General features: G+C 35.9%; 1 long non-coding RNA gene across 1 annotated transcript; it reads right to left on the reverse strand.

Annotated features, from left to right (window-relative positions):
- Nucleotides 1-1,335: 1,335 nt before the first annotated feature.
- On the reverse strand, nucleotides 1,336-19,173 carry LOC116229036 (uncharacterized). The gene is made up of 3 exons (XR_004166926.2): nucleotides 19,003-19,173; nucleotides 2,050-2,301; nucleotides 1,336-1,441 (listed from the first exon to the last, which is right to left on the reverse strand). It is a non-coding gene; the product is annotated as an uncharacterized LOC116229036 (long non-coding RNA).
- Nucleotides 19,174-22,615: the final 3,442 nt, after the last annotated feature.

Genomic DNA, 22,615 nt, shown 5'->3' on the forward strand with positions numbered 1-22,615 from the left:
GATGAATAAAAAATGGAGAGGTGCAAATACTAAATTGGATTGTTGACCCTAAAAGAAATTAGGATTTTCTGAGAAGGCTAGTAGTTTCTATGTGATCAGGAGTGCTATAGATACAAAGGATGGCATCTTAACATATTTTCTACACAGAAGCTCTAAAATAATACTTGTGAAGTTACTCCCAATTATTCTATGTCATTTATCATCAGAAATTTCAGTTCCTTGTTTAAAAACCATAATTCTTTTCCCTTTGAGACTGCCATCTAAATTTCCTTACTATTTGAAGCTGTTTCCTACGTCATTACATATTCATTGATAAGATTTCCATGAACAATTATGAAACTGCAATCAGAAATCACAAGTTATTTTCAGATCATATAATCTTGATTTATAAATGAAACAGTACATAAAATGGAGGTGCTAATTTTATCCATGAATCCAGCACCGTCCAACATGAATAACATTTTTTACTAACTTATATTTCTTGTTTATAGAACTTTCTGTGAACTTTAACCACGCTCATTACTTGCAAATATTTACCAGGTCATTTTTATTAAAATGATTGAAGAACAATAATTCTATTCAGTTTTCTCCTTTAAACTGACATGGTATTTATTTAAGAGTTTAAAATATGTGATATATTTTCTAATTATTTTTAGGGTGAGGTAAACTCTTGAAATCTATTTACTATGATAAAAAAATTTCAGGAGGCCTAAAAGTACAAAAATTCTTGGAACAATAAGATATGCTTAAATTGTGGTTTTTAACAGGATTCATTAAAAAAAGTTTCATAAGCACCCAGCTGTTGTCTAAATTCTCACAATTAGCTGGACCCTTAGTAGCACAGGCCCAATGTTTTCACTGGAAAAACATGTGTTCTTAAAATTAAACAGACCGATCCCTACTGAACTAGAATTTGTCAATAGGTATGGCATAAACATTATATAATAAATTTAATAAATATATATACACTAAACTGTGGCACAAAGAAAAATCTTTCAAAATAAATGACATTTTCAGTGCTGCATTTATTATTTATCTAACCCAGCTGTAATCCTATTCCTAAGGGAGATATCTTCATTTATGACCTGGCATAATGTGAGCTTATGATGGACAGAAGTGTAACTAGTCAAAAGCCAGTACTCCATGTACATTTAGGATGTTTGTGATGTTCTGTCTGACTCTCAGACAGAAATTTCCAAACAGCTGACAATCTTAAACCCACAATCCTATGTTTAAATAATACAGGAGTATTAATTGAGCTCTGAGTTGTTTTCATTAAAAAAAAAAAAAAAAAAAAAAGTAACTTACAAGATATGTAAGAAAAGCTCTCAGGCTTTTAATTTAGGTTTTTATTCCTTCTTGGACGTGATCTGCATCAAAGTAATGTACCAAAGACTCAAATCCTTGAATACAGCATCCTGGATACATCATTATGTTTGACCTGTGGAAGGAAAAAATAAAAATCCCTTACAACACACAGCTGAAAGCTACTAGGAACAAAGTCAAGTAGAATGGCGCCATTTCACCAGGAACAAATGTATTCATGCAGCAAGCAAAGATGATTTAAATCTCTATCTCTGCTGAGGACAACAACCTTTCTGAACTGTCACATTCAGATGGGGTCAAGCCAGACAAAATGAAGGGAATATTTCAAATTTCTTGAAGACTTTGTATTAAATCCAGTGACTCCAACCAAATCATTTTGTCTTTTGAGTCAAAAGATCAAAAGATCACGTACTAAGTCTGATTGGTTTTGACTGTAACCAGTGCGCTCCTAAGCATTTTTTTTATTTTGTTTTGTTTTTTTTGCACAAGGCGACTGAGAATTAATTGTGGCCACCATCAGTAACAAAACACAGAGACATTAGGTCATGATTGGTGGTAAGAAGCTTGTAACATGAAATATGTGAATGAAAATTCAAGAAATTTGAATATTTATTTGAAAATAGATATTTTTAATGCTGAATAAAAATTTTATTATTTATTTCCAGTCCCAAGCAAATATTACTATCCAAACAGAAGTGAAGTGTCACTGGAGCCAGTGCTCACCAATTCAGAGGAGCTCAGAAGCAGTCTGGGCTGTGGATCATGTCCTGGTTGAGTCCATTATCTTGAGGAATACAGGCATAGCAAAAAGCAGAGCTCGGACTTTGAACTTCAGGAGAGCGAACTTTCACGTTTTTAAGGAATTTTTAGTAAATGCCCTGGGAAACTATCCTTAGGGACACAGACAGAACAGACCTGGCTGCTCTTTAAGAACACTTTCCTGAGAACACAAGATCCCTCCATCTCTCCATCCCCCTGCATGAGAAATCAAGAAGAGAATGCAGGAAATTAGCATGGCTGAACAAAGACATGCTGGTCACACTGAGGGAAAAGAAGGAAAAGCACAGGGAGTGGGATCAGGGATGTGAGACCTGGGAAAAATTCAGGGATGTCATCTGGACATAGATGGGATCAGGAAAGACAAGGCACAGATGGAACTAAACTTGGTGAGGTTTGTGAAAAATAACAAGAAATGTTTCTATAGTTATATTGGTCAGAATAAACAATCAAAGAAGAGTGTACACCCTCTGCCAAATGAGAAGGGAGAACTGTCTTCAACAGACCTGGGAAATGCTAAGGCACTCTAAAAGTTATTTGCCTAATGGCTCTAAACCAGGCATTTGCATTGGCCTCTTCTGCCTTTTTAGATTAAACTTCTTTAACAGTCTTGCATGAAATGTCATATTCTGCTTGTGATGTAGTTAATTGTAACCAAGTTATTAGAGTCAAAAATTTAACTATTCTTTTTATTTTTCCAGTGGCACCCTTATGCTCTGTGTTTAATATACAGAGGCTACATGCAGATATGGCCACAGTATTTAACTGATTCTATATAGGTCTCTCCAAAAGTAATGCTTTGTGTTTATTTCCATGGAATCAGCATCTGATACAAAGAGCACAATAACGCTATTTGACAAAGCAAATTCTCAGCTACAAAATACTATTTTTCAACATAGACACTATCATTTGCTAAGCTTTTTTCACCAGCAGTGAACAAGAGCCTGCATGCTGTGTTTGTAAAACATTGCATCACTGTACGGAACATGGATTGTTTTACACATAATTGGCACCACTGCTGAGACACACCTCCCAACACCTGACTGCACTCACATCCACAGTTTGGTCTCCATAGATGTGCAGCAACCATCAATGAATGAATGTCAGTAGGTGCATGTTTTTCCACATGGAGAAATTCAGTGACACACCTTTGCTTCACACACACTTTTATGTCAGATGCCATTGTATCAGACTGCCTCTCTTTTGCATGAAGTAAGAGAATGTTGTTGGGAAAGTTCAACCTCCACTGCCATGCCACCAACATCCACCTCTGATTTTACCAAAATAATAAAACAGGAGGTGCTCCTTTCAGACCAGTCATAATAGAAAAAAAAAAACTAACAGGAGAGACCTAGTGTTTTTCACACCCCTAGACAACTAATTTTACTTTTGTGTGGCCTGGAAAAATAAGAGACAGGCACTGCTTGTAATGAATTGACTAGTCTATCATCAAGATCTACTGCTGCTCGGCACTCTGCTATGCTGAGTGATCCCAGTTTTAGTCTGCTATTCCTAAATTTACCATGGATGCTTTGAGTTTGATATATGACTTGGCTATTAGATACCTCAATGCATGGATAAAAGCATCATGGTACCTGGCAAGAATAAACCCAGCTTGCTCTTATCTCTGTTGTTTGGATCTATATTGAATAAAAGGGGAAGAAAAGAAAGAGAGAAATGAGAATCTGCCCTTTAAATCTGCCCTTGTGCTTAAACTTCACTCAGGAAATTTAATAGGAAGGAAATAACCTTAATTTCTTCTATCTGTATAAAATAGTTTCTGATAAAAATAGGGGCAGCAGTACTAGTAACTGAAGAATGTAAGTGATAATATCTTAACACAGTTTTAAAATAGAAATATTGTATCTCTAAAAATCTCATTAGGATAAATAATACCTCATTTCACTAGGATCTTTTTCATCACATTATATTGAAAATGACTTATTTTTCACTCACTTAAAGATATCTATTTCACACTTCATGATGGAAAGCAGATTCCTTTTTCAGGAGTCTCTTGAGCATGTGAAGCAATTGTACAGAATGTTCTATCTTACATTTTTGGCAAGCTGTTAAACTGCTTTTGCCGAATCACATTTTAAAACCTTGACAGTGACTTAAATTACCACAGATTTAAGCTTTGCTCATAACATACCATAATGTCATAACTGTGCTCAGCAAGGCAGTGATGAGTTTGTTTAAGGAGCGCAATGCACTCTCTGTGCACATGTAGTCTTTCATCCCTCCTTAATAAGCATGTGGAGATATACATTGTACAAAACATAGCAAGCTAAGGGAAAAGCATCCCATTAATCTTTCCAGCAACTGGAGTGATTTGTTTTGTGATGAAATTTCGTTCTCTGCTCTGAATAAATACTGGCATTTGTTTCCTATTGCTTTTCAGGATTTACAGAAGAGATCTTTGGTAGCAAATTGCCCTTTCACTCTCAGCAGGTCATGCATTCTGTACAAACACAACTCCAAAATACTTTTCCTGTGCAAAAATACTCAAGAAACAACTGCTCTTAGTAGGTATTTGGCACTTCATTCTCTGCTGACTATTTTTTCCTGTATATGTCTTTGTTTAACTAAAAATTAATTGAAATCATTCCAGTTTTACCTTTACAGTGGTTAAATAAAAGTCTTCACTCACTAACTGGAATACTGCTCTGGACTTAAAATGTTGACCATTTGAGGCTGCAGTTATCTTAACATAATGAATTAAAGGGGACTTGCTTTAATTCACAAACTTGCACTGCTCACTGGAAATCAGTTACCTGCAGAAATTTTTTGTAGTGAAAGACAGAATTATCTCCAGCTCCAGCATGCAATGGTTCAGTGCATGTATCTAAAGACTTATTTGCTTCTGGCATGGGACCCACAAAGACTGCATTCAGGCCATTTCCAATCAGACTTTGCAAAAACTGCCTATTATTATTCTTCTTAAAGTATGTTATTTGTATAGTAATTACTGAATGCCATTTGTATAGTAATATATAACAATTACTGTATAATAACTGTTGAAGGAATCATGAGTGTTTAGTAAGGAATTGATCTTGAAGGAACTGCATACTGGGAAAAACATTTCTGGAGCAGGAAGTAAAACAAAGATATGAATTTTGCAGCTGATGTGATTTGGATTTTTTTTTCTGCTAGGCTTATGTAATACTGTCAGAAAAGATAAAAGAAGCTGCACACTGCAGCTTCTGCTTAAGTACAAGTAACAGGGAAAGTATTCAGTGTTGGTAGGGAATGCTTAAAATATCAAGCCTTTATTACTGGACAACAGAGCTAAAGAAATAGTAGAATTCATTCTTGAGGAGAAGTTGATTTGACTCAAAACTAGAATAACAGTTATTTATGTCTTGAGTATTTATCTGCTGATGCTACAATGAAATTGTGCAGAGGCCAGAAGATCACAAACTTCATAAAATTTAGTACAAATATTTGTTTGAATATTTCCTGACAAAACTTGTCTAGTATTTCTATTCCTTTTTCACCTTTTGAAACTGGCTGATATGTTCAAGATATACAAACAATAAGATGTGATTCAGCTTGTCAATTGTACATCATAAAGAATAAACTCTGAGTAATTTGCAAATAATTCACACTCATGAAGATTTTCTTCTAAAATATTCAGATGTTCAATTTCAAAGAGAATCTGAGGAAATCAGGATAAGTTACAGATCACTGGATGACCAAAACCAACTGTGATTGTAATTAATATTGTTCTTTTGGCTATTTAAGGATAAATAAACAAACAAACAAACAAACTCAACAGATTCTACAAGATGAATATTTCCATTAATACATCAAAAATAACAAAAAATAAGGATATTAATCATTAATATTATACTACTTTTAATTCTATTCTACTATTCTATTCTGCTATTAATAGTATTTACACCATTTCTTTTTCTGTGAAGGTATACTATTGGCATTATTTCACAGATAGAAGGATTGATTTAAAAAATTAGCCGTCAGTTCTTAACGGCTTGCACATAGAAGCTTTGGCATGAAATATAATGGAATTAAATTTACTCCACAGAGATAATTCTGGATTAATGTTTTCATTTTTGCAGTGCATAAATGCATTTGAATTCAAGTTAACTGAAGCTCTGCAGATGATTTACAATTGAACATTAAGAAAGCAGACTCAACTGTCATTCTGGATTAATTAAACTGTAATATGAAGAGAATTTATTTTATGAATATCCACAATACTCAGTTTGCTTGGAACAAAAAAATAAAATAAAATAAAATGGGAATATAAGATTTTTTTTCTCAAATATTCTTCTCTAATCCTGTTTAGTTGTATTAAGTTGTATTAAAATCCCATTAATTCCTACAGAGGTCCAGAAATCTGCAGCTGTGCAGGCATTTGCCACAAAAATAATGCTCAAATCATATTTTGACATGTTAAAAACAGATTCTATACATCTTCAGAAGTTTGAATAAAATTAAGTCCTGCTGCTTTTTATACTATTTCTGACACTTTTAAGCAGGTTTTTGAAACTTCAAATGTTTTCATAAGGAATGTAGAACAGTGTTCCTCAAATTATTAAAAATAATTATTTTTTCAGAAATCTTTTATCAAATCCCATGTAAGGTTGTTCTTTAATGAACATTACAATAATGTGTACAAGTATTCTAACAGGGGTGCTAGGTGTTAATTACATTAATCTTATAGTAGCTGTATTAAAAACTAAATACTTTCTCTCCAGAGAGAAACTTTGCATAAAAAAAGCCTAAATATCAAAGAGAAGCAGCAGCTCTTAAAAGCCAGTAGTACAGCAAAACCAAAAGCATGCAAAGAAAAATAATTCAGAAATAAAGTGACTATAATTTAAAAAAAAATTATCAGAGATTTATGTCATGGTTTTATGATTATTGGTTACCGGTATTCGACATCATAACATCATGCAGTGCACTGGGAGTTTAACTGCTAATGCTCAAGTTCTATGTACCTGTTCAGAAGAGAAGAACTACATTCCCCAGTGGGCTTTGCAGTCAGAGAGGAGATATAACTCCTGGCAAAGAGTTTTGAGAAATCCCTCTGCCCCGCTAGTCATGGAACTGGGCCGAACCAACCCATAAATCGTTGACAATTTAGAATTCCTGAAGTGCTGCCTGTGATCTAAAACTATAAAGAGTTTCGAGTACCTGAGTGGATTTGTGGCATTGAAACTTTTTGAATTTCAAACATTCTTAGATATGAAGTACTGACTGAAGTGTTAAACTCAAAGGCTTTTTTTGTTTGTTTGTTTGTTTTTGTTTTGTTTTACACATCCAGATAACTGTATTATAATGCTCTTATTTTCTGATCTATATTTACAAAACTACGTCCTGACAGTGATAACTGGATGTAATTTCAAGCAGTTTGCACCATTCTTTCGGAATCTAGGTGACAATGCATCACTGATCAGGGCTGGATAATTTTGGTTTTATGTAGAGTTTTTCCAGATTAAAAGGAAAGCATTTTCTGCTGGTAGGTAGGGGTAAAGGAGATCTCAAACAAGGTTAATCTTGATAGTTTAGGCATATATACCTGGAGATAAGTTCCGCTTTGCCTTGAGCCTCATAGCTATATACATTTAAAAGCCTAATTTTGTCAAATGTCTTGAACTGGTTGTTATTAAAGCAGAGATTATACCTGGAGGGTAGAGAAGACAATTGGTCTTGAGCAAAGTCATTGCACTACATATTGAAATAAGTTTTCATGCAATGATCTGAGGTCTACTGTTGCAGTATTTGTTTTAACCCCATGTAACCTGCACAGAAAAAGTTAAAAGATACAAGATTAACTCTAAGAAGTTCTAAATGGCAGACCATAGAAGGAAAAAAAACACTGCAAAATGTGTTTTGCTTTTCTGGAGAACTCACTTAGGAATTATTTTTTTTTTCAGCTATCCAAAACAAAATCCTTGAATTTGGTTTCCATCATCATTCTGACAAGGTGCTGGCTCCTGCTGAGAACTTATTAAATTAAAATAACAGCAAAAATCAAATTAGCTGAAAACATTACACATTTGTAAAACAATAATTTTCTCAAACACTTGCAATGTAGACACGTTATTTGCACATACCTTTGTGCAACTAAATGATTAAAAGGAAAACATTTGTTCACACTTCATTAGCATTTATTAAAATACTACTCTACTTACTCATCTGAGCAATAGGTATATTAAGGACAAATAAGTTCAATTAACTAGTAAAAGTAATTATTATTAAATTCATGAATTTTACACACATCTGCACCCAAACCATATATTTATTTGTCTCTGAAACTACCTATTTGGGAGTATTAATAAATCATGATTTTGAGGCAGTAGGGCAAATTCAAATTGATTTATTTTGAATACAGAAAGAGCAAACCATTTAATGATGTGCAGCTTGTTGTTAGTTATTAGCATTCTGGAAAGTTGAAGCACACCTCCCCTACAAAGACAGGCTGAGGAAGCTGAGCTTGCTCAGTTTGGAGAAGGCTGCAAGGAGACCTCATTGCAGCCTTCCGGTATTTAAAAGGGGATTATAAAAAGGAGGAGAATCAACTTTTTACAAGGGCAAACAGTGATAGGTTAAGGGGGAATGGTTTTAAGAGTTGAAGGTTTAGATTGGATGTCAAGAGAAAGTTCTTCACAGAGAGACTGGTGAGGTGCTGGCACAGGCTGCTCAGAGAGGTTGTGGATGCTCCATCCTTGGCACTGTTCACAGCCAGGTTGGATGGGGCTCTGGACAACCTGATCTAGTACCAGCTCTAGAGGTCTGTGGCCCTGCCTGTGGCAGGGGAGTTGCAATCTGATGATTGTTGGAGTCCCTTCCAACCTAACCATTCCACGATAATATGTAAAGTAGAGAAATTTGGAACATCATGTAGAGTTGTGATTCCTCATGTTTAAGTAAGAGTTTGGAAATAATTGACAATAGAGTGATCAAAGTGAGTATATTAAAGCAACTTCATATTTAAGAAGAATAAAATAAGATCATTTCTTTGTCCTGCAGGAGTTGTGATTGCTTTTTATAAACATGCTGGTCATGCAATCACCATGCAAGTGGAGGAAATATATAAGCTAAAGGAAAAAAACAGTGACAAAACTAAAGGCATATAAATTACTTATAAAAAATAAAATATATTATGTCAGCCTTTACCTGTGCATGGTGATTTATGCTTGCCAGCATTTAAGTTCAGTGATTCCTTTGATTTCAACATATATATATAAAATACATACATATATATATATATAATACATATATCATATCTCTATAACACTGATTTTTAGCCAGACAGAGTATAACTGAGCTCAGGATATCTTGTACTGATCTAAACTCTCTCTATGCTCAGCTTATATGAATCCCATCATGGAGAATCTAAATAGATACTTGGGCTTTCTTTTTAAATATTCCCATGCACTTGTAATAGACACCACTTTTGTGAATAAAAAACACAGTAGTAGAGATAAGCACTAGAAGAACTACATTTCCAACCCCAGAGGAAGATGCACAAGAAGTGCTTTACAAGAAAAGTACTTGAAGGCTTAGTGCTTTACTGTGTTGTTGAAAGAAAGTAATGAACAATCAGCCTTTTTCCATAAATGCAAACATATGTTTCTCAATAAACACAACACTTTAACATCAGACATCACCTGCTCCTGCAGTGCTATTATAGAGAGTGAAATCTCAGGAGAATTATTAACAAATTATTGTAAATTTTTCTATATTGTTATTTATATAGCTCTTAATACATAAGAGGGTACTTTGTTCTGTCAGATTAGAACAGAATCTCTAAGATAGCAAACAGCTTGTACTTTGTATGTCAGGAGAGGAGAAGTGGATGTCTTTATACCACTTGCTCTTACACAAAGCCTCCAACTGATATATGTTAGACAAAACCTTGTTTATGATTTCTGTATCTTCTGACTTCTCATCCAGGTTACGTGGTCACTAATCTAGCATTAGATGGAGTGGCTGATCTTTCACAATGTAATACGTTTAATTGCAAAAAGCTGTTCAGCTGCTGCATGGCATAGCAACTGGTGGCGATGAGTTTTGTCAAATACATGAATAAGCCTAAAGCTGCATTACTATGAAATTTTTATTGCTTTGCTTAAGAGTGAAATAGCATACTGAATTACCTTACATAAAATGAAAGAATGGCAGAAATGGTTTAGACCAAAGGTCACATCACTCCTATGTTATATCTGCAGTACTGATTGTGTGGCAATGCGAAACATTCTCCCACTCTGTAAGCAGTTTGAGTCATCAAACCATAAGATATCATCTCCCTAGAAAATATCAGTTAAAATGACTAATCGTTTTTGTGGCATAGATATAATGAATGCTACCAATGCCACATGCAGACGTCAGTTTTATGCTTGATTTCTTCGTAAATATGCATCACTGCAGCAGAATAAGGACAGATTTGCAAAATAACATCTTGCATTTCAGCAGGTTGGGTCAACTACCTGTTACTATTTAAGAGACAACTTTTCTGCAAATTCTGTGCACATACTACATACAGCTCTGGGAAAAACAAACAAACAAACAAAAAAAACCATCTTACCGCATTAAAACAGAATTCTTTCAAATTGCTAAGATGACAAGACTGAGAATTGAAAAAATTGCTTTCAGCCTTTCAGTTTTACTTTCTACAGTGAACGTGGCAAATTACAAATGAACTGACTCAGCATCAAACTTATATGTTATAACTTATGTTGTAACAAGAAAAATATACCACATGACTACAGTAATTGATGCTGATGAAGACGTAATCAGTAACACATACCTAAAGTAGCTTCTGTCTTAAAGGTAGGTTAGTGATTTGTCTTTCTTTAAAAACTTGGATCAAACAACAGAACTGAGTGTAGCTACAGTGCCTGCACAGGGGGGAATTATGGCTCATCACTTCTCTCTTTCTGATCTACAAAAATTAAAAAGAATTGTGTGAACAAACATTTGAGTGTTTACTGTATTCTTAACAAAGACACATAACAGGAAAAAGAGAAGAAGAAGGAAAAGGAAAGAAGTAAGAAAGTAAGGTTATTTTTGCAAAAACAGCATGATTAGAGAAAGAAGTGAGTAGCTTCTGCTCTCATCTGTTAATTAAAATCTTGACCCAACAATCTAAGCATTTTTCACTGGGCTAATCTTGAATTATCATATATATTTTAAATTTTTGTAGGTTTCTATGTTATTCATAGAGTATTTAACATATTTGTTCTCTTAACATCAAGGACATATTTTCCAATAATTATTTTAAAGTGTATATGTATATATTTACATGGCAGTGCATACATACATGCACCATTACAGAATGCCTCATGATTATGTTTTTCTAAAATAAGATACATAAACATAATTTTAGGGTGTAGTTCATACATTTTATGTTTCAGAAAAATCTCTCAAAACTTAAATCCCTGAAGGCTTTTTTAAGCCAAGGTTCTTGAAATAAAAGAAGACGTAACTTTTTAACTAGCTCATTTTGGCTCAGTCTTTCTGAGACAGATGTTATAAGTGATAATACTTGTCTGTTCTGGGCCTCACCATAGAAGTTATTCACAGCAGCAGACAGTCTTTCTATTTTACTGCCAGTTACAGTCTCGTGAGTAACACAGCACAGTGCTCTGATTAGTTTTTGTTTTCACTCCCCCCAATTATAGTATGACTGGAACAGAGTTATAAGGACATTCTTCTTGGTAAAAATGATTTTGAGATACAGCTCTTTCTATTTCTTTATTCATTTTGTTTTGTTAAATTAATTCAGCTACTAGCTCTTTCAGTCCTTTAAAAATACTTAAAGAACTCAACTACCTCTTTCCTTGTTCTCTTCAGGATACTATATTACTCACAGATTCACTGCAACACTCTCTTGACTGAGGTCTGAAATACATGGGACAAATTCAGATTACTGAGGAAGCTATTAATATGTATTATTAGATTCCTCTTCCCTTTCTGTGCAACTCGCATGATCTCTTCTGCTCAAGTATGGGCTAATTTATGAGGATTTTTTTTTTCCTCTTTTGGATGAGGATGCCAAAAACTAAGCAGCATTTAATTGGTTTTTGCTTTTGTCTTTTCTGTTTTTGTTTTATTTTTAATGCAGAGTGCTGGGATGTTTTTGTTAGTGTGTGATACAGTTTAAAGCACACTGAAGCATGTATGTTGTGGCATTTTCTGTAATTTACTACATATATTCAGAACACCTGTTTCTGAGACTCTCATAATTCTTCATAGTCTATTTTTGATTATATACAAATGCATAGTAATTTAAAAGTAGCTAATAAATATGACCTTGAAGACATCCTGTTGGCTGGGGGCAGAGGGATGAGGAAGAGAAATTGCTTTTCCCATCTAATGGATAGCAATTTTCATTTGTCTAAGATCATGCTGCAAGTAATCATCAGAGGCAACGGCTAACTTCAGAAACACCTTTGGTCACATCTAAATCAACTTAACTTAAATTCTTTAAAACTTACTACAATAGAGCCAGGTCTTCTGACTGTTGGTACTACAGCCTAATTATAAAACAAGCCAGTGAATTACTGTGTGATGGTGTTGAAATATTTTTTCTTATTTAAAAGTATTCCCTATCATGTGCTAATAGCACTTGGGGAAAACAAAACAACAACAACAACAACAAAAACACACAGCAACCCCCTGATGTTTATTATAGTAAATCCAACTGCCAGGTTAGTGTTCTACCAGCTGCACGAACAAGATAGTAAGGGTGAAGTTTTTAAAAGCACTGAGTTTCTCTCTAAGTTTTTCTTTATATGTTCAACTCAAAACGAACTCCTAGGCAGAGATGCCTAGAATATTTACGCCATCAAATGATTCATTACTACTAAAAATGCTATCTTTTTTTTTTATTTTATAGTAACAGAGAAATTTCTATGTTGTAGGGCTCTGTAAGAGATTATTATTTCACATCACTGTCTCAAAGCTTGCTGAGGACACAGATGAACAAGTCCAAGCAAATCCTGGGCAGGGGTTGAGAAATCCTTTGTCTGGAGAACTTTGATGGACAAGTCCTGGGCAAGGGTTGTGAAATCCTTTGTCTGAGGGACACAGATAGACAAGGCCAGGGGCAAGGAGAGAGAGAGAAGCTGCAGCTTAATGGCCGTGAAGTGGTCTTTTGTGTGGACTTATCTCAAGGAAGATGGCCATCTCAGGGGGTACTCGCATGACTCTTGCTCAAGCACCCAGGAATATCAGGTAGGCAGAAAGAGAAGAAAGATAAAATGGGAACCTAAGAACAGAGGTTTTCTAGCAACAGATTCCTGATGAAGAAGAGGTCTCTGCCATGAAGAAGCCTCACGACCTGCCTCTCCCTCCCGGACTTGCTCTGCGCTCTACCACGATGCTGAAGAAGAACAAAGGTGTCTGCCATCAGATTCCTCACTACGGAATTCCCGCATGCTGACGGACTCTCCTGGGCCTCCTACCTGAGTCCTGCTGCTTTACCCCCCCCCCCCCCCCCATCCCCCCCCCCAACTGGCTCTGCGACTGCCTCCTGCTGCCCGCTTGCTGCCCAAGGCCGGCCACGCTGCTGCTCTCCCCCCCTGCTGCTTCTGCCTCGGACCTTTGAAGCGGTGTGCAACGGACCGCTGCTCGATCCTGGTGGCGACTATCCCCGCCTTACGCGATTCTTGCTTCTTTCCTATCTTTTCTATCGCCCTCCTTCCTTTCCCGTCTCCCTGATTAGGATTTACAATAAAGTGGTTGGACTAACATATGAACCATTGTTTCTTAATCTCACATTGGGTATACAGATATTAAAAGAACCTCATCTCCCTCCTATAAATTGGAGCGAGACAGGCTCATGGTAATCATTTTCGTATATACCCACCACAAATTTCCAAACCTGTTGAAGACTGTAATATGAGTAATCAGTTATTGGCTGCACAGATATGCAAGTCTTACTACTAGGAAAGCCAGAAAGTAAAAATTGTTCAAATTGCTCTGATATTCTATGTCTCTGTCTTCCTTCATAACTGTTGAAACACTTGGAACTGTGTTATTAGGAATTCTGAACTGCTTGTTTTGTATCACATTTATTTTCATATTGCTTTGAGCAGGGAACATAACAGCAGCGTGTCCATAGCATTTGATCTTGAGTTCATCAAGCCACGCCCTCTGGAAGCACAACTATCACTATTTAACAGCTTCAATTACTATCTTGGAAAAAAAAAAAATCACAGCCTTCTTTGTGACATTGTGAAGTGTGGCTGGAAAAGAAAAAGCTAAAAGATATGTGCCAAAATACAGTAAAAACTGTTCTGACAATTTTATTCCACTCTCTTCCCTCTCTGCCTGCAAGAAATCCTTCTTGAGTAATGATCTTTTTTGTTCTTCTGAGCTCAACTGTGTTACATTCTGAGAAGATGAGTTTTATACTAGTTACAAGTCTTCATTATCACACAATAAGACAAATTTTATATTTTTGAGTAACTTTCTTGCTTCATTTATCTGGCTCAAGAAAATCTGATAAAAATACTTTTTTCTGGCATCTGTGGGTAGCACCAGCATGCCGTATTACTATAATAAAATGTAAAATATAATAAATGTAAAATAGTAAAAAATACTATTACTATACATAAAATGGACAATATCAGTATCTATAAGAGCTAATCAATGAAAAAAATCATCTTTTCATTCCAGATTCATCCTAGCATCTCCATTTTCCTTTCAGGATTTAGAAAAAAAAAATACTGTATTTTGCAGAAAATACAGCATTTTTCATTCTCCGTTTAACATTGGGTGAGCACGTATCAAATGTATCAAATGTAATACAGAAAAGATGGCTTACATTAGTAGTCTTGTCTTTAAATGATGTTTGTCAGCTCACTTCATGTTTATTTCCATTCTGAGTTGATAAACACTGATTAAGATCACAAATTAACTCTAAAATCCAAACTAGTTATAAAACTGATGGGAAATAAGCTAAACAAATAGTTGCCTTATTTCCCCTAGCAACAGTAATAAGTGTCACAATGGTTTTTAAAAAGGATGGTTCATGTTTAGGTTTAGTTATCAAAATCCCCAGCACATAGGCTGACAGCTTTTGAATTACATAAACTGTTTCTGTCCTTTTTGTTTCCATAGCAACTGAGTGCTCAAATCTTTAGTTCTGCACATGAGAAAGGGGAAAAAAAACAAAAGCACACCCTCTCTGTACAGGATCTGGAATTGTCTGAAACAAAAGAAAAACAGGAGAAAATGAAAAATAAACTACACTGAATTCTCTTCTACCCCCTCTACACATCCTCCCCCAATCTAAATAAAACCTAGTACCAAGCATTCTCTCCTTTTGATTTTATAGATGGCTTTTTCTTGAGATGCTGGGTGCTTTGCCTTGGACATTTATCTAATCAAAGGCTAGACTCATTCACTGTTTAGTGCTTTAGTAAAGTAAAACCCTCACAGTGACATTTATTTAGATGGCTACTATATTCACCTTGAAATGGCATTTCATTATAAATACAAGCTTGTTGGATACTCTTATTTCCTCTTGCATTACAGAGTACTGCTATTCGTATCACCAGGGATCTGTTTCTAGGTTTGGTTTGCTGAAAAACCTGTTTTATAGAGGAATGCTGTTTACTTCAAAATATTTTGGTAAGACTTGCCACAGCAGAGAATATTTTACCAAACTGAAAAAGATATTCAAGCATATGTGGAAGTATATTTAAATATAATTCAAATACAAAACATTCAGAGGGAATAAAATTAAAACAGAAACAAAAATACACTGAATTTACAGAAAGCATCCCATGGATAACATATACTGGACTAGGAATATATTGTAGATTAGATGAGAATTTCCAACCATAGTCAGTTTTACCATTTTTTCCCCCCTTCGAAAGCAAAGCAAAGAGGACAGCCCTGGATAATTCATCCCCAATAAACAGAACTATCAATGCATATTCAACAAATGAAAAGAACTGATTGCTTTCAGGTATTGAGAGGAATGACCTTAATGTTTTCCAGATGTGAAAATAAGCAGATTTAATCTTAGGCTTGCTGATTTGTCAAGTGGATATAATATGTATGAGGGAGAAACTACAACTTAAAGTGTACAAAGCATATTAAGTGCAGAAATACATTAGCATAAACATGCTATTCTATATCATTTCTATTACAAAAATGAACTTAATCTTTCTCTAATCTCTGACAAGAGGGGCAACAGTTTATAGTCCACTGTATGATGACATTACACTTGTTTTCAGATGAACTGTTCTTGATTTCCATTAGGCAAATGAAAGGCATTAGAGGGAAGTAAAAAGATTTGTTTCAGGAGCTCTGCGTATCAAAAACAGACTCTAAAATAACAAATACATTTGAAGTAGGTGTATATAGAATTGCGTATGGTAGTAATACTTTAAAAAATAGCCTGAAATAGGCTGTAGGTGAAGCAAGTTCTGTAGATTTTAAACCAAAACATCCTATATGATCCCGGACTCTAGCTGTTGTCTCAGTGGTCCATAACTTTGCTATTCCATTAACAACGTCAATAACTGTTAGATCCAAGATAATGCCAGAACATAAAACTACATATCACTCAGCTCATATAAATCAAGGGTTTTTGATTTAGAATAGAGTGCTGCTTATTGCAGTACCTAAAGCATATTTTTGAAAACTTTCATTGAATGTGTTTTTTTTTTGTTTCTGTCTTCTGTGTCTTACTTAGACAAATAGCAAGGCACGTTAGATTTCCATAGACACTGCAAACACAGAGGACATTACGGAGAAAGCCATCATAACCTAAGCTATCTTTTGAAGTAATCTCGTGAATGTGTGACTCTCTCTAGTCATGGAAGAATTTAGTATTTGGCTGTGAACCTGCTATTCTAATAATTACGCTAGAACTATTGTCACACACAATTTTAATATGCTAGCAGTTATATAATCTAAATGTTAGCAGTTATAATCTCTAGATATAAACACATTTTCTCTCAATTACTCCTTTAAAAAAAAAAAATTGTGTCTTCAAAAAGCATTTCCAAGTCAAAAGAAAAACTCTTCTACTTTGAGAAACGATAGAATGTAATTTTCTTTTGTTTTTCAATTGGAAAAACAGATATATGTTCTTATTCTTTTACAGCTGGAAGGGGGAGAGAGAGAGAGAGAAGCCAAGAGTTCAAGCTAAACGCTGTTCCAGACATCTCCTAGTGCAGCGCTAAGCTCACAGCTAAAGTGTGCATAGAAATCATTGAGGTAGCTTAGTTCTGAAGAAATAAACTATCCACTTAACAATCTTGCTCCAATACGTCTGTTGTCGTAAAACATGATGACATCTGAGCATGATTTATCATCAGAAATGACCGCTGCTTTAATAGAAGAAAATTTTCCTCAGTAAAAGACTTTTTTCCCTTTCTAAAGAATTCACAATAGTACCAGCGTAATTTTTAGAATAGCAGTAATTATTAGAATAGCAGCCAAATACTAAATTCCTCCATGACTGGAGAGAGTCATACATCCACAAGATTACTTCAAAAGATAGTTTAAGTAACGATGGCTTTCTCCACAATGTCCTCTTTGTGTTTGCATTGTCTATGGCAATCTATCTTGCCTTGCTATTTGTCTAAGTAAGACACAGAAGACAGAAACAAAAAAAAAAAAAACATTCAATAAAAGGCAACAGGATATTTCTTCATCAAATAATTCTTTTCCATCTGTTTTATGATAGCACTTATTTTCTAAAGTTATCATACTATTTATGATGATTTTAAATTTCCTTTTGCCATGAAAATCATTATTTCACAAATTTCTACACTATCAATAAATGGTTTTATTTGGTTTTTAAAAAGATTTTTTGCCATCATTGCCAGCCTCTCCTCAAGTATTACTTAATTATATTCAAGTATATTGAAATTTATTACTAGCTATATGGTTTCACGTGAAGTTAAATTGTATGGTCTATTTTAGAATTTTTTAGTGGCTCAGTTTTCAGGGAAGTATCTAGATTATTTCTTTTTTTCTTATTGCTATCTCACAAAGATATTGCAGAAAAGAAAATGCTTATTTTAATTTCAAATCACATTTCAGACAAGTTTGTACTTGTTTCATGTTTCAAGCAAAACTCTAGTTACGTTTAATGGAAGAATTCAAAGCATGAAATAGTCCTGCTCTTGTTAAATCCACTGTCTGACTGCAAAAGAGGTCTTCAAACAGCAAGCTATATAAATGCTAATAGATGACCACTGCAGGAAAAAAAAAAAAAAAGAAAAAGAAACATACATATGAACAAAAATAAGGAGACTAGCCTTACCCTCACCCAATCTCTCTTCTGATTCAACTTGTTTTCTACATAGAATGCATCTATGCATCCCACATGATGAACAGAAGCAATTTTTAAGCTTTTTTTTTTTTTTACCAGCTTAAAATGTCTCTACACTTTAACATAGCTCTCCAGTTATTTTTGTGACCACTTCCGAGTGTTATTCCTTAACTTTTGATCAGCTATTCTGCATCATTTTTACATATTCTTAGGTTTGTAATTCCATAATTTAAAGCAGTCAGAGAATGCAGGACATAGGTATGCCTATGTTCGTTCTCATGATTATTATGTATTGGGATATTTTTAACAATCTGCATGTATATGATAAGCATAAGAATGGAAATGTTCATGCTGGTACACTTTTATAGCACAGACAAATTTGTATGTAGACAGCATCATCATTTTAAAGTCCGTGCTGAACACGAGACCTCTGCAACAACAGAAGAGAAAGGAAGGATTTACTATTCAATTATGTAGGCCCGCAACATTAGAGATGGATGCTGGTAGTTAATGCTCTGTTCTGCTCACAAAGAAGCAAAACTACTTCTGACAAGTTCTCATCAATACTGGGGAAAGTAATTGCAGATAGACCAATAACAATATACAAAAAGAAGAGCTGAACTCACCCTGTTGGTGAAGGGTATCACTTGCCATATAACACCCCTCCTCAGAAAGCAGCCAAGGTCTAAGAGCTATTCATTCTTCCCTAGCTGGCCATTATATGAACCCAGGGTGGCTCCAACCCTGGGTCCACCTTTCATGGGGAACACAGGTGCAAACAACTTGCCTGTTCTCCCTGGCCCAGCCACATTCCTTCACCAGGTTCTCAATCACCAAGTCAAACTCTGACCTAACAATTCCCCTATGTGCTCATAAAAAATTCCACTAGAATGTAAAGTTGCATCATTTGTGATAAAAAAGATAACCAGGAATGTTGTTTCACAGTACTGTAAGCAAATCACAGAATTCCAAAGCTAAACACCAGTAAATCCTTATGGGGTAAGTTCAAATTGAAATTGAACTTCACAGAAAAGGCCATTGTTCACTTTTTCTTAACCAGAATTTGAGATGTAACAGCTCTAAGCAAAAAACCACAGTCATGGAATCATAGAATTCTCAGAGTTGGAAAGGACCTCTGAGGACTATCTAATCCATCTCCCCTGCAATGAACAGAGGCAAGTACAGCTAGATTAGTTTGCTCAGGGCTTGATTCCACCTTACCTTGAAAATCTCCATGGACAGGACATCCACTACATTTCTGGGCAACCTGTTCCAGTGCCTCAACACCATCACTGTAAGACTTTTTCCTTACATCTAACTTAAATGTATTCTATTTAAGATTGAAACCATTTCCCCCTTGTTCTAACACAACAGACTCTGCTAAAGAGTTTGTCCCCTTCTTTCCTGTAGCTTCCCTCTAGATATTGAGAGGCCGCTATCTGGTCAGCTTGGAGCCTTCTCCAGGCTGAATAGCCCCAGCTCTCTCAGTCTGTCCTTGTAGGAGAAGTGTTCCAACCCTTGGAACATTTTTGTTGCCCTCCTCTAGATGTGCTGCAACATCCCTATATCACTTCTGTACTGAGAACACCACAGCTGGTTGCAGTACTCCAGGTGAGGCCTCACTAGTGCAAAGTAGAGAGGCAGGATAACCTCCCTTGACCTGCTGGTCATACATCTTTTGATGCAGCCAAGGATACGGTTGGCTTTCTGGTCTGTGAGAACACATTGCTGGCTTATGCCCAGCTTGCCACTGACCAGTATTCCTCAGGTCTTTTTCAGGGTTGCACTCAATCCTTTTGCTCCCAAGACTGTATTCGCAGTATATGTTGCCTCAACTCAGGTGCAAGACTTTGCATTTGGATTTGTTGAACCTTGTTCACCTGGACCTACACTCTAGGACCCTCTGGATGACATCCGCCCCTCTGGTATACGCTTTGAGATATTCCCAATGGTAATAATAGCCACAAATAAAACCACTTGTATTTTCATTAAAAAGAAAAAAAAAAAAACATAGACAGCTATAGATGTACAGTTATATTGTAACTGCATGTTATATTAATAGGATGTAAACAGAAATTCCAGGAACTTGTTATTACAGTGCAACAAATACCGTTTTTCAGCTGTGTGACTGTGTACATGCTTACACAGGAGACAAACAGCCACGGTACACATAAAGCATTAATATGCAACACTTGGAGGAAAAAAGATACTCATCCTGACCAGGATCTTTTGTGGGAAACTTCCATTAACTCCTGTGGAGCCAACTTTTCCTTGAAGGAAGGAAGGGTCTGATTCAAGTATTGAAGGTTCAACCGGTTCTCAGTTTATCTGAATTGCTCAGTGAGTACATATGCAGTCATTCTACACCTACAGTACAAGTACAATACTCCAGAACATCTGGGTCCATTGCAATATTGTGCACAGCACAAAATGGCGTGTGAGGCATGATCCATTCTTGAGTTCTCTTTTGGAAAGAGGCATGACAAGTTAAAAAGGTTATTACAAAATATATATCCTATCCAGAATTATAGAATCATGGAATGGCTTGGGTTGGAAGGGATCTCAAGGACCATCAAGTCATTAAGTTCTAACCCCATGGCCCCGTGCTGCGGGCGAACTGCCAGATCAAGTACCAGATCATGTTGCCCAGAGCTCCATCCAACCTGGCCTTTAACACCTCAACGGACAGGGCATCCACAACCTCTTTGGGCAACATATTCCATCATGTTACCACCCTCTCAGTGAAAAACATCCCCCAGACATTTAATCTAAATCTTCCCTCTTATAGTATAAAACCATTCCCCATTTTCCTATCACTATTTACTCTTGTAGAAAGTTGACTTCCCTCCTGTTTATAATCTCTTTAAATACTGGAAGGCTATAAGGAGGTCCCACTGCAAGCCTTCTCTTCTCTGGGCTGAACAAGACCAGCTCCTTCAGCCTGTCTTCATAGAAGAGGTGCTCCAAACCTTGGATAATTTTCGTGGCCCTCCTTTGGGCTGTCTCTGAAAGTTTTTCTGTATTAGGTTCCCCAGACCTACATGCAGTACTGGAGACAGGGCCTCACAAGGGCAGAATAGAGAGGGACAATCACCACCCTCACTCTACTGGCCACCCCTCTTTTGATATAGCCCAGGATACCATTGACCCATAAGTTCTTCTCAGCAGGCACTATCCCAACCCAAGTGCAAAACCAAGTGCTTTGCTTTCTTGAACCTCATTAGGTTCACATGGGCCCACCTTTTGAGTTCATCAAGGTCCCTCTGGATGGTATCCCTTCCTTCTACTGTAACAAAGCACTTCTCAGCTTGGTGTCATTAGAAAACTTGCTGAGGGTGCACTTGATCCCACTGTCTATGTCATTGATAAACATGTTAGTGAGTACCAGATCCAAGATGCACCCCTGGGGGATGCCACTCGTTTTCAGTCTACACCTAGACATAGAGTCATTGACCACAGTCCTCTGGCTGTGACTTTCCAATCAATTCCTTATCCAACAAATAGTCCACTCTTCAAATCCATTTCTCTCCTATTTAGAGATACAGATGTGACGAGGATCATGTCAAAGGCCTTGAAGTAGTCCATGTAGATGACATCAGTTACCTTTCTTTGCTGAGTTTCAAACCACATGTCCATACTGCCAAAAAAAGAGTTCTTGAAACATTTGTCATTTCCAACAACCACATAAGGAAAGGCTCTTTTATCATTTTACAAATCTTTATAAGAGATAAAAATTTCTATGGCAGAATGTACATATATTCTAGTACTATATCTGAACTGATTTCTCAACTATTTAACATACATGATAATCAAGGGGCTGAAATGAAATTAGTGATGGGTTTCTTTGGCAAGCTTACCCACTCTGCACTCAAGTGTTCTCTATGTTCATGTTTTACACTGATATTTAAGTAGTAGAAAAAAAATAAGCTGGAAAGACAAGGAATAACATATTTTGCAGTTCTAGATTGGGACATGAAATGTCACAAAAGAAAACTGATTAAAATTTATCTGATTTTTTTTTTTTTCCAGAATCAGGGAATGGTTGAGAACAGAAGGAACCTCTCAAGGACATCAGGTCCAAGATCCTTTCTCAAGCAGGTTCACCTTAGATCAGGCTGTCCTGAATCATGCCCAGATGGCTTTCCTCCATGGTTGGAAATTCCACAACCTATCTTGGCAGTCTATTCCAGTGGTTAAAATTAGTGATCCAATAAACGTTGTAAAAGGTGATTGAAAATG

The sequence above is a fragment of the Phasianus colchicus genome, chromosome 5 (assembly GCF_987193195.1).
Source record: "Phasianus colchicus chromosome 5, bPhaCol1.hap1.1, whole genome shotgun sequence".
In the NCBI taxonomy this organism is placed as follows: Eukaryota; Metazoa; Chordata; class Aves; order Galliformes; family Phasianidae; genus Phasianus; species Phasianus colchicus.